Here is a 9,186-nt window from a genome sequence, read left to right as displayed (position 1 = left end):
GGGATGCTACTAAATGAGGAGGTCAGAGAGAACTTATGGATACAACACCATACGCTCAGCCTTTCTCCAGCAGCTTTTCCCTAGTGCCCACCAATGGTGTCATTTCCAGTAAAAGAGGCCCGTTTACTTGTCAAGCTCTAGAAATAACTCTTGATCCTCAAGCCAGTCTCTAATCTCAAAAACAACCAGGTGCGAGGAAGCGGCATTCCTGAAGGCTACGGCCTGACTATACTCAGGCCTGTTCCAATTGTTCCTCCCAGAAAGTAGATTATATATGGTCATTTATTCCAGTTATCAGACATTCTCTAGTTGGAATATGATTCGAGAGAGTCTTGACCCCAATCACCAGATTGAAATTGTTACTATAAAATCCTTGTCTGAGGAAAAAATAGACCCTCCTTTGTACATCAGATGTGAAGGGAGAGGACTGTCAAGTCTGAGTGTGGGAGCGTTAGAAACCTTAAAAGTCTGTCAGGTTTTCAACACTCTGTAAAAAAGACAAAGACCCTCTAGGGCAGCAGCCCTACCCTATGCCCGGCCCTGTGAGAGCTACCTTCTCTGTGATAAAAAGGGAAGGTAATTACCACCTGCTCTCAATTCAGACTCCACCACCTCTGTCTGCAGTCCAGGGTGAGGATTCTGGAGACTTCTACTTTTTCCTGTCTTATAAGACAGAGGCAATCGTCAGTATGGTATTCTAAATTTTAAGGAATTAAAAGAAATCAAGGTTTCTACTGCTCAATATGGGGCAACTGCTCCCTTTACTTCATCCCCGGTTGATCATTTGGCCCATCAGGCATTCTGCCCAGGGGACTGGAAGAAAATTGCTCAGGCCTGCCTCAATGGGGGGGGGGATTACCTATGATGGAAGGCACAATGGATGGAAAGGTCGATCGGGTGGCAAAATAACTGCACCAACATCCCTGTAACTTATTGTAGGGAGCTTCAAGAGGCCGCACCTGGAAGATGGCGCCGGCTTCCGCCCTCTGCCTTCCCATTGGCGAGTGCTCTCTGTGGTAAACAACTCCTTATATGGCTAAGGCAAAGAATCTGGCTTGCTTTCGCGCACCTGAACCTATTGGTGGTTCCCACGTGGCGTATCAGGGTTGGCTACCCAGCGGGTACTTAAGGCTGTGGGGAATTCTCCCCGGGGTTGGGGTCAGAAGATTACTAAAAGGTCCTGAATAAACTGCAGAGAGGAGTTCGGTGTCGTATCTTCCTTGGTGGACGAGGCGGTAGCGACAACTTATGACATGCTGGTGAGTACGGGTGAATACTCTGATATTCAGCAGCAGATCTATTACTCTGAAGTTGCTTATGGGCAGATTAATGTATGTACAACCAAGGCCTGGAAAAAGCTCCCTACTTCCTAGGACTGAGTTGTTGTCTAAGACCAGACAGGGGCCTGATGTTTCAAGAATGTTTCCCACCTTCTTAAAGCCGTTAGCCACATTGTAGTTGATGGTAAAGCTGGCACAATCCTGGTCCGACAACTAGCTTTTAAAATTGCTGTGTTTCCGGCAGCAGTTAGGCCCTGGAAGAAAACAGGGCCTAACAAGGCCTTGTAGGATTGCCTTTGTGCTGACATTGGGCCCTCTTATGTGCAGGGAATGATTGGCTGCTGCCCTTCAGGGGGTCCCACGTCAGCATCTGCAGAAGCAGATCTGGACTCCTCAGAAGAAAAACATTGTTACCATAACTCTCCTTGCCAGTGCTACTGCTCTGCTGTGGCCCTCACCCAAACCATACATACACAGCAGAACATGTAATGCTTTGGCTCAAAATGTTTCTAATGCCCTTGGGACCCAAAGTGCTAGGGGATAAACAGATTGTGAAACGTTGAAATGCTTCGGAAACAGCCATGATGTATGTTAATAATCAGGTAAAACTGCGAAAGACTCAGTTAAAAATGACATGTCGTGCTGATCTGTCCATTGTGTTACCCCTCTTAAATAGGATGGAAGTGTGACTTGGACCCATACCCATGGTCATATTCAAGGAATCTGGTCCCATGATAATTTGAGCTTTGCTATTATACAGCTTCAGGGAAAGATATTTGATACTGGCCACTCCACCCTAAACGTAGCAGACCCTAAAGACTTGGCTGCATCAGTTCTTCATTCCCTGCAAGGATTCAACCCAGGACATTTGTTACAGCACTCCTTTTGGTATTTGAGCATTGTTCTGTTTGTGCTATTCTTCCTGAGATGTTATGATCCACTGCTTTGCCCAGGTCCAGGCTGACAGATACTTGCTCAATTTAAAAAATAAAGGGGGGAAATGTTGTAGACCCAAGGTGGCAGGAACTGTGAGCAAAGGCTCCCAGCCATTGACTCCAGCCCTCTGGGCTGCAAGTACTTGCCCTTTTATTTGAGGAAGCATTTTTCTCAGCTCTGGGCCTGAGGGCTTCTCTGAGGGAGTATGGCAGACAAAGATTGTTTGAGATAGAATGAGAAAGGCTATGTACTATCTGCACTTGTTGGCACGGTGGGTCCTGGGACAATGTGATGCCAGCATCTGACAAATAGAAAGTGTATATAGCTGAGGCTTTTGCTGAAATAAACAGTTGTGCCTTTAGCCTCCTTCTCTACCTCCTTCATCAACCCCCTTGCCCCTCGGGAGCCCTTGTTCATGCTGCGGCTGGACTGTGGCATGGTGGTTGCCTTTTCTGTGAGCCAGGAATTAAGACAGTTTGAGACACTACTTACAATCTTAAGGACATAGCCTCTCCCTTCTAGAACCTTCAAGCCATGCATGGCCATGCTCCTATCCAAACTAGTAGATAGTATCTCTAGGGAAGTAGGTCAGCAATGCAGTCTTTGTTTTTGCAGTCAAGGGCCACGAGAGACATTCTGTCTGAAATCATATCTTCTTCCATCTGGTTATAGAGTCTCCTGGTCTCATCTCTACTGCTACACGTACCATTCTCAAGATAGTTCTTCCTCACAGGACTCTTCCTAGGTTATTGTGGGCCTTTGGGGTTCCTCATTGTCTTTAAGCCAGGAGAAATACTTCATACTGTGTCTAAGGATTGTATGTGTTCCTCAAGCCCTTGAACCCGCCTACCTCCCCTGCCCACTTTAGGAGGCCATACTACCATTGACTGAAGTTCCAACTACCCAAGTATTTGACTAATGGCAGGCAGGCTCATCAAGGCTGGTTTGCTTCTGTGTCAACCCTGGCTGGAAAAAGCAGAGAAGAACCACAGGATAGAAATACCTAGATGAGCTCCCTTAAAGATTCTAGTTTGTCGGACAGCCCCAAACCTCCAGTTGCAGGGGTGATCTCCTTCCCTATGCAGAAGGACAGTGCAAAAACTTCTAACCTGGAAGTTTCTTTTTCCTGGATACCAGGAGGATAACGAGGGATTAAATCCTAGCACTAGGCATGAATTAAAGTGGAAAGAAATTGTATCCTATAAAAACATAAGAAAGTAGCAACAGGACCCCAGAGACCTCTTCTAGGACTGGATTTCAAGAGTTCTCATTTGAAGCTGCAGAGATTATTCAACTTCACACTCTTTCAGCACATCATATGCATCTCTGGCCAAGGTGGTCAGGTACGGCAACCACACAGTAATGGTTGCTCTTGTAACTTTGCTCAGCATTGAGCATCTCATTCTCCCATCTTTTGGAGTTGTCATGGCAAAGGGAAAAAGACCGGAGAATGCATAGGTTGTACAAGGCCTGAAGACCGGCAGAACTATGTTCTGTGTGAGGACACACACGTGCCTTTAATCAAGGCAATGTGTGAAGTATCTCTAAAAGGAACCTCACCTTTCCCACAAGCTCAGTGCTGTCCTTTGCTGGGGCTCTTGGTGCAAGACATACATTTTAGGAGTCTCCACCTATAGAGACCACCTTAGTGGCTCAGAGGTGATTGTGCTGGGTCCAACATGGAGGGTGTCAAGGAAGGAAGTCCCAGAGGCTTACAGTCCACCACCGCCACATGTGAGGTGTGGAAGGACTAAACTATCCCTTTCTTTGGGATAACTGGAAACAGTTTATACATGTGACCCAGACATTACAAAGTCCAAAAGTTGAACTTGAAGTTTAAAATTCAAGCTACTTTTCATACTCTTAAAGGGAGAAGGGTGGGAAGAGAGAGAGACTCAAGATCAGTGCCAGCAAGTATCACTTAAGCCTTCAGAAATCTATAAAAGTCTAAATCAGTTGGAAGGATAATGATGGAATCTTCCACAGTGAGTCAAGGGTGAATAATTGAGCCTGACATCCCTGGGGAAGAATAGAGAATCTTAGATAAAAGCTGTTTCCTATTTTCTCTGATCAAGAGAGAAACAATGGTTGAGCAAAAGGCCCCATGGCAGTAGTCTCAAATTTTCTTCCTCCCAAAATTCTCAAACTCATTTAAACCCAGACAATGGACTGATCAGTGGTCCAGGTACCCAGGATGGTGGGTGCTTTCACACTCCACCAAGGATCTATCTGCTTTTCAGAGAACCCTTGTTAGGTATGTGTTGTAGACCCTGAAGTGCCAGGAGCTGGCAATGTGTGAGCAAAGGCTCCAGGCCATTGACTCCAACCCTCTGGGCTGCAAGTACTTGCCCTTTTATTTGAGAAAGCATTTTTCTCCACTTTGGGCCTGGGGATTTATCTGAGAGAGTATGGTAGACAAAGATCATTTGAAATAGAATGAGGAAGGATGCGGACTGTCCACACTTGTTGGTGCAGTGGGTCCTGGAACAATGTGATGCCAGCATCTGACAAATATAGAAAGTGTATGTAGCTGAGGCATTTGCTGGAATAAAGTTGTGCCTTCAGCCTTCTCTCCGTGCTGCGGCTGGAGGGCGGCAGGCATGGTTCAAGGAAACCCAGTCATTGTATCAACTTTTTATTAGATACAAGGTCCACAAGGACTTCAATGCCTGGAGACCAGAAACCTGAACATGGTTAGTGTGACCTACAGATTCAAGTTAAAAATGGTCCAAGCATGATTCAATGGACCTAAGCCCTTCCCATAGGTAATTCCTCCAGTCCTTGTACATGTTAGTACCTACATAGAATCATAGTCGTCTACACACTGCATTCTTGGGCTTAATGAATGTTATGATAGTGGAGAGTGCCAAGCAAAATCTGAAACTACAACCCCTTGGCCAAGACAGAGAATCAAAAATCACATTTTGGAGATGAAGTGAGCGAAGTTGGTGCATGTTAGTACCAGCTTCAAGAAGCTTCACATTATCAAGAGTTCTTTCTTCAACAGCTCTCTGCCTTTCTGGCCTGTAGAGAACCTGGAAGCATAAGGTTCAATGACTGAAAACTTGAATAAAACCATCTTCACTAGAACAGAGCAGTCAAGACTTCAGATGTGGTGTGGAGACCCACGGTCAGATGCCTTCTTTTCCATTCCACTCAGAGGACCAGGGCAGTTCTAACTCACGCACAATTGTTAAGAAACGTTTAGGAATTTGCCCCTGGGCAGTACTAGTGGCTCTTGTTGGCATACTCTCCAAGAATGGAGCCATTCAGATATCTCACAGGACACATTGATTCAGTAGAGATTGGGGTCATAGTTGCACACAACGCGCACGAGATATGGTACACTGGAAATATTAAGTACCAGCATTTTCAGAGCCATTGTTCTAATCAAGTCATACAAGTGTTATGCCATATCTAACACAAAGATATTGAAGGACTGGAGTGAAGGTCACTTAAGAATCTATGACGAAAGCCTGTGAACAGCTGTTTGGGAGTCTTTCAAGTGTCCACAAATGTATACATCTTCGTATAAACTGGATTCCCGAAGATTTCACAAAAAACCAGATACTACAAAAACCTGAGGCCAAACAGGGCTGGAAAGGATATATTAGAATCCAACAATGGAATTGCTGGGCCTTCACGGAGATCTCAGACATCTGAAGCTTGATGGCCGGGTGCACAATAGAACACTGAAGACAGCATGGGGGCTATGGAGCCGGAGCTTGTTTACAGGTCTTTGGTTTAAAAGTTTTAAAATCTTATTCACCCTCCTTGTTTTTAAAGTGAATTTTCTGGTGGTACTAAGGTTTAAACTCAGGGCTTGATGCCTACTAGGTAGTGCAAGAAAAGTTTTTTCTATGAAAGTAAGTCAAAGTGTACCACTTTCCTATCAATTCTGTGAGAACTGTTTTCTGAAAGCTTCTACTTTGGCCAAGTGGCTTGGCTCTTGTTAATTTTACTTACATCCTATTCTGCTTCTGTTAAGAAACCCTGTTACAAGCTCATTAAGTTTTAGTTACATCCTATTTGGCTTCTACTAAGACATCCTGTTACAAGCTCATTAAATTTTAGTTATGCCTTATTCCTATTCTTGTTAAGACATCCTAGTCCTGTTACATTAAACCACCATCCGAAAAAATTACCTTCTTCAAACTAGCCAGTACTGAGCAGATCATGCACCTGGGCACACCTTCTGTATGAGAGACAGAAAGGGACCAGCCCACCTGCTGTGTGCTTGCTTGCCAGGATTTCAGTGAACAGTACATCGTTCTGCGCAGAAATAAATTTTGCCTTGCTGAGATCTTTGCTCTCATGTCTTCAGTTGTGACTCTGTTTAAGAGTACACAACTCTAACAATGTGGAGCCTTGTCCAGGATCTCTCCATCTGGGAGAGGTGCCCAGAAGCCCTTTCTCCTGGGGGAGAGAGTATCCCTCTGCCTTGTTGCAGGGAACCGGGGGTGTCCAGTGACAGGTACATTTGGACGTGAAATCCAAGGGTCAAGTCTTGATCCACAGTGCTGGAGGCATGCAGGTGACTACAGACAGATTTCCTGCACCTACTCACAGGTACAGGAAGCTCACAGGTTTGTACTGCTACGTAGGTACGTTCAACTAGCTTTCACCCCAAAAGGGAATTGCTTGGAGACCGACAAAGCACATGGAGTAGTTTGCAGGACGTCTCCAGAATTTGAAGGCTGAGCATCTACAGGGTACTCTCACTAGCTTGGTAAACCAAACCAAGTTTGTTACATTCTAGTAACAAACTATAGAAATGATCCCTGAAAGTATAGTCTTAAGGGGAACATTCTAAATAGCGCAGCTTCTGAGGTACACGAAATGAGTGAGATCCCACTGGACAGTCCTTTAAAATGGACGTTAAAATATTGGTTTGATACTCAAACCAAAGAGAAAATGATGCAGCAAATGATTGAATATTTGCAGCTTCACCTGGACCTGGGAACCTCTTACTCAGCAGGCTGCTTTTTGGCCCAAAACTGGATCAGATTAAGACTGGGTTCTTCCAGTTGCTTACGTGTTGGAAATAGGGACCCCTTGTTCCTTGAAAATTAGGAAAAAGATAAAACTAAACCAGAGGAGACATCCTCCAAGTGGGATTCCTTCCCTGCTTACCTCCCCCTTATAATCTAGAGATGTCAGAGCGGGATCCTCTTTCCTACATGCCTCCTCTGCACAATCCTCAAACTGTTGCTTTCCAGTGTCCCCCAGTTCCAGATGGAGATTGCAGCAGGAACCTCCATAGGATCTGCATCAACTCCTTCCTGAACCCCCAGGTAACACCTGTCAGCTTCAGCTCCACCTTCAGTTTGAAGTTCATCATTCTTGAGGCTCAAAAAATGGAGCTGCTACAAGGTTAGAACGATGTTCAGAATTTCCTACTTCCTTCGCTCCCAGAGTACAACCATAAACCCTCTACCCTCTTATGAAGATCTGAACGGAGATGGTGACTTGAACTTCTGTGCTAGCCCCCAGGGTATCAACAAAACCCAAGTTTCCAAGAGAATTAAAGCCCCTTTGAGGAGACCCAGATGCGGTTGTGAACTTTGATCAGTTTGAAGGCCCACAAATCTATACCTGGTCAGAAGTCATGTCCATCTTTGTAACCTTATTCTCCAGGGAAGAGAGAGAGCTATAATTAGGAGAGCAGCTGTGACTGGGTAGAAAAGAGAACCCACCAGATCCTGGGGTTCGACCCACAGACAGGAAGCGTATGAACATGAAAGGGATTGGGGAATCCATTTCTGATCCCCCAAACCTAGCCTAGGCCTTTGATGTATGGCAGCAATGAAGGAGGCAGAAGTTCAGGCGAAAAAGAAAAAAAAATCAGGTGAGAAAATATGCAGGGTTAAAATTTTGACAATTCCCTAAAGCATGGAATCATTAAGCTGCATTTTTGTTACTAACAGTTGCAAAGATGACAGAACTGGGAGGATCAAAGTTTGGAGGAATTATTCAGAGGGGCCTAGAAGGTGTATGTGACGTGAAAACGAGAAGGCTAAAATCTCGTCCACAATTGGGCTGAGACCTGCCCAGAGAGTTCAAATATGAAGGTCAAACGCCCAAGTCTCAGGGAGAAAGAAATGAGTTTTATTAATGTTGGAATCGTGGACATTTTAAATGAAAAATGCCCTAGTAGAGAAAGTAACTCCCACCATGTCCTTTGAGGAAGAAATGGGGAGGTCAGGGGGGTCCTATTAGGAGCCCTTAATTTAAAAAGCAGGACCAAAAGAGAAAGACCATCTTTTGGGATGTTTTTGGCCTCTAAATCATTTGTCACCATCCCTCCAACACTGGGCCTGCTCCTCTCCCCCCAGGGCAGGTCCTGATCTCTGGAAGAAAGGGAGAGGTATTTCATGTTCCTCTTTTGACACATGGAGCTCCAGGACTGGGAAGATTTCCTCTGGGCTCAACCTTTTAGGGAGAAATTTATACGTATAGCTTAGACATCAAAAGTCAGGAGAGGGGAGGACTACAGAGTCCCCCAGTTCATATTGACTTATAAACAAGTGTAATGCCCCTGAGTATTTTATATTATATACATATTAATTTGCACTATAGAGGGGATGTACAGAGGGGTGACAGTTACACGAATCAGGTAACGAGTACCTTTCCTTCCATACAGTGTCTTCTGTTCCCTCTTGCTCTCCAAGTTCCTCCCTCCCATCTTCACCCATGAGTTGTAGAATTCACTTTCATCAGCTCTACTGCTGCACTTTTCTCCTCGAGTTCTGTACCCTCCCCCACACCCCACTCATCCACCAAGAAAGCAATACCCTTTACCCCTGGACAGGTGACTAGGAATAAGACCTGTCATTGAAGGGTTTTTTGTTGTTTTAAAGGATGGCCTTTTAAAATCCTGCATGCCCCCCACTTCTAATACTCCAATCCTGCCAGATAGGAAGTCAGAGGTGAAGTCCTGAAACTGAAAAATCCCAAGAAAGTGAAATTT

At 45.0% G+C, this 9,186-nt stretch overlaps 1 pseudogene; it reads right to left on the bottom strand.

Moving 5' to 3' along the window:
• Positions 1–6,936: 6,936 nt before the first annotated feature.
• On the bottom strand, positions 6,937–7,013 carry LOC138833482 (small nucleolar RNA U3; annotated as a pseudogene).
• Positions 7,014–9,186: the final 2,173 nt, after the last annotated feature.

Source organism: Dipodomys merriami, unplaced genomic scaffold (genome assembly GCF_024711535.1).
Source record: "Dipodomys merriami isolate MVZ:Mamm:240054 unplaced genomic scaffold, mDipMer1.0.p SCAF_209, whole genome shotgun sequence".
NCBI classification, from domain to species: Eukaryota; Metazoa; Chordata; class Mammalia; order Rodentia; family Heteromyidae; genus Dipodomys; species Dipodomys merriami.
This window is presented reverse-complemented; position numbering and strand designations above follow the sequence as displayed.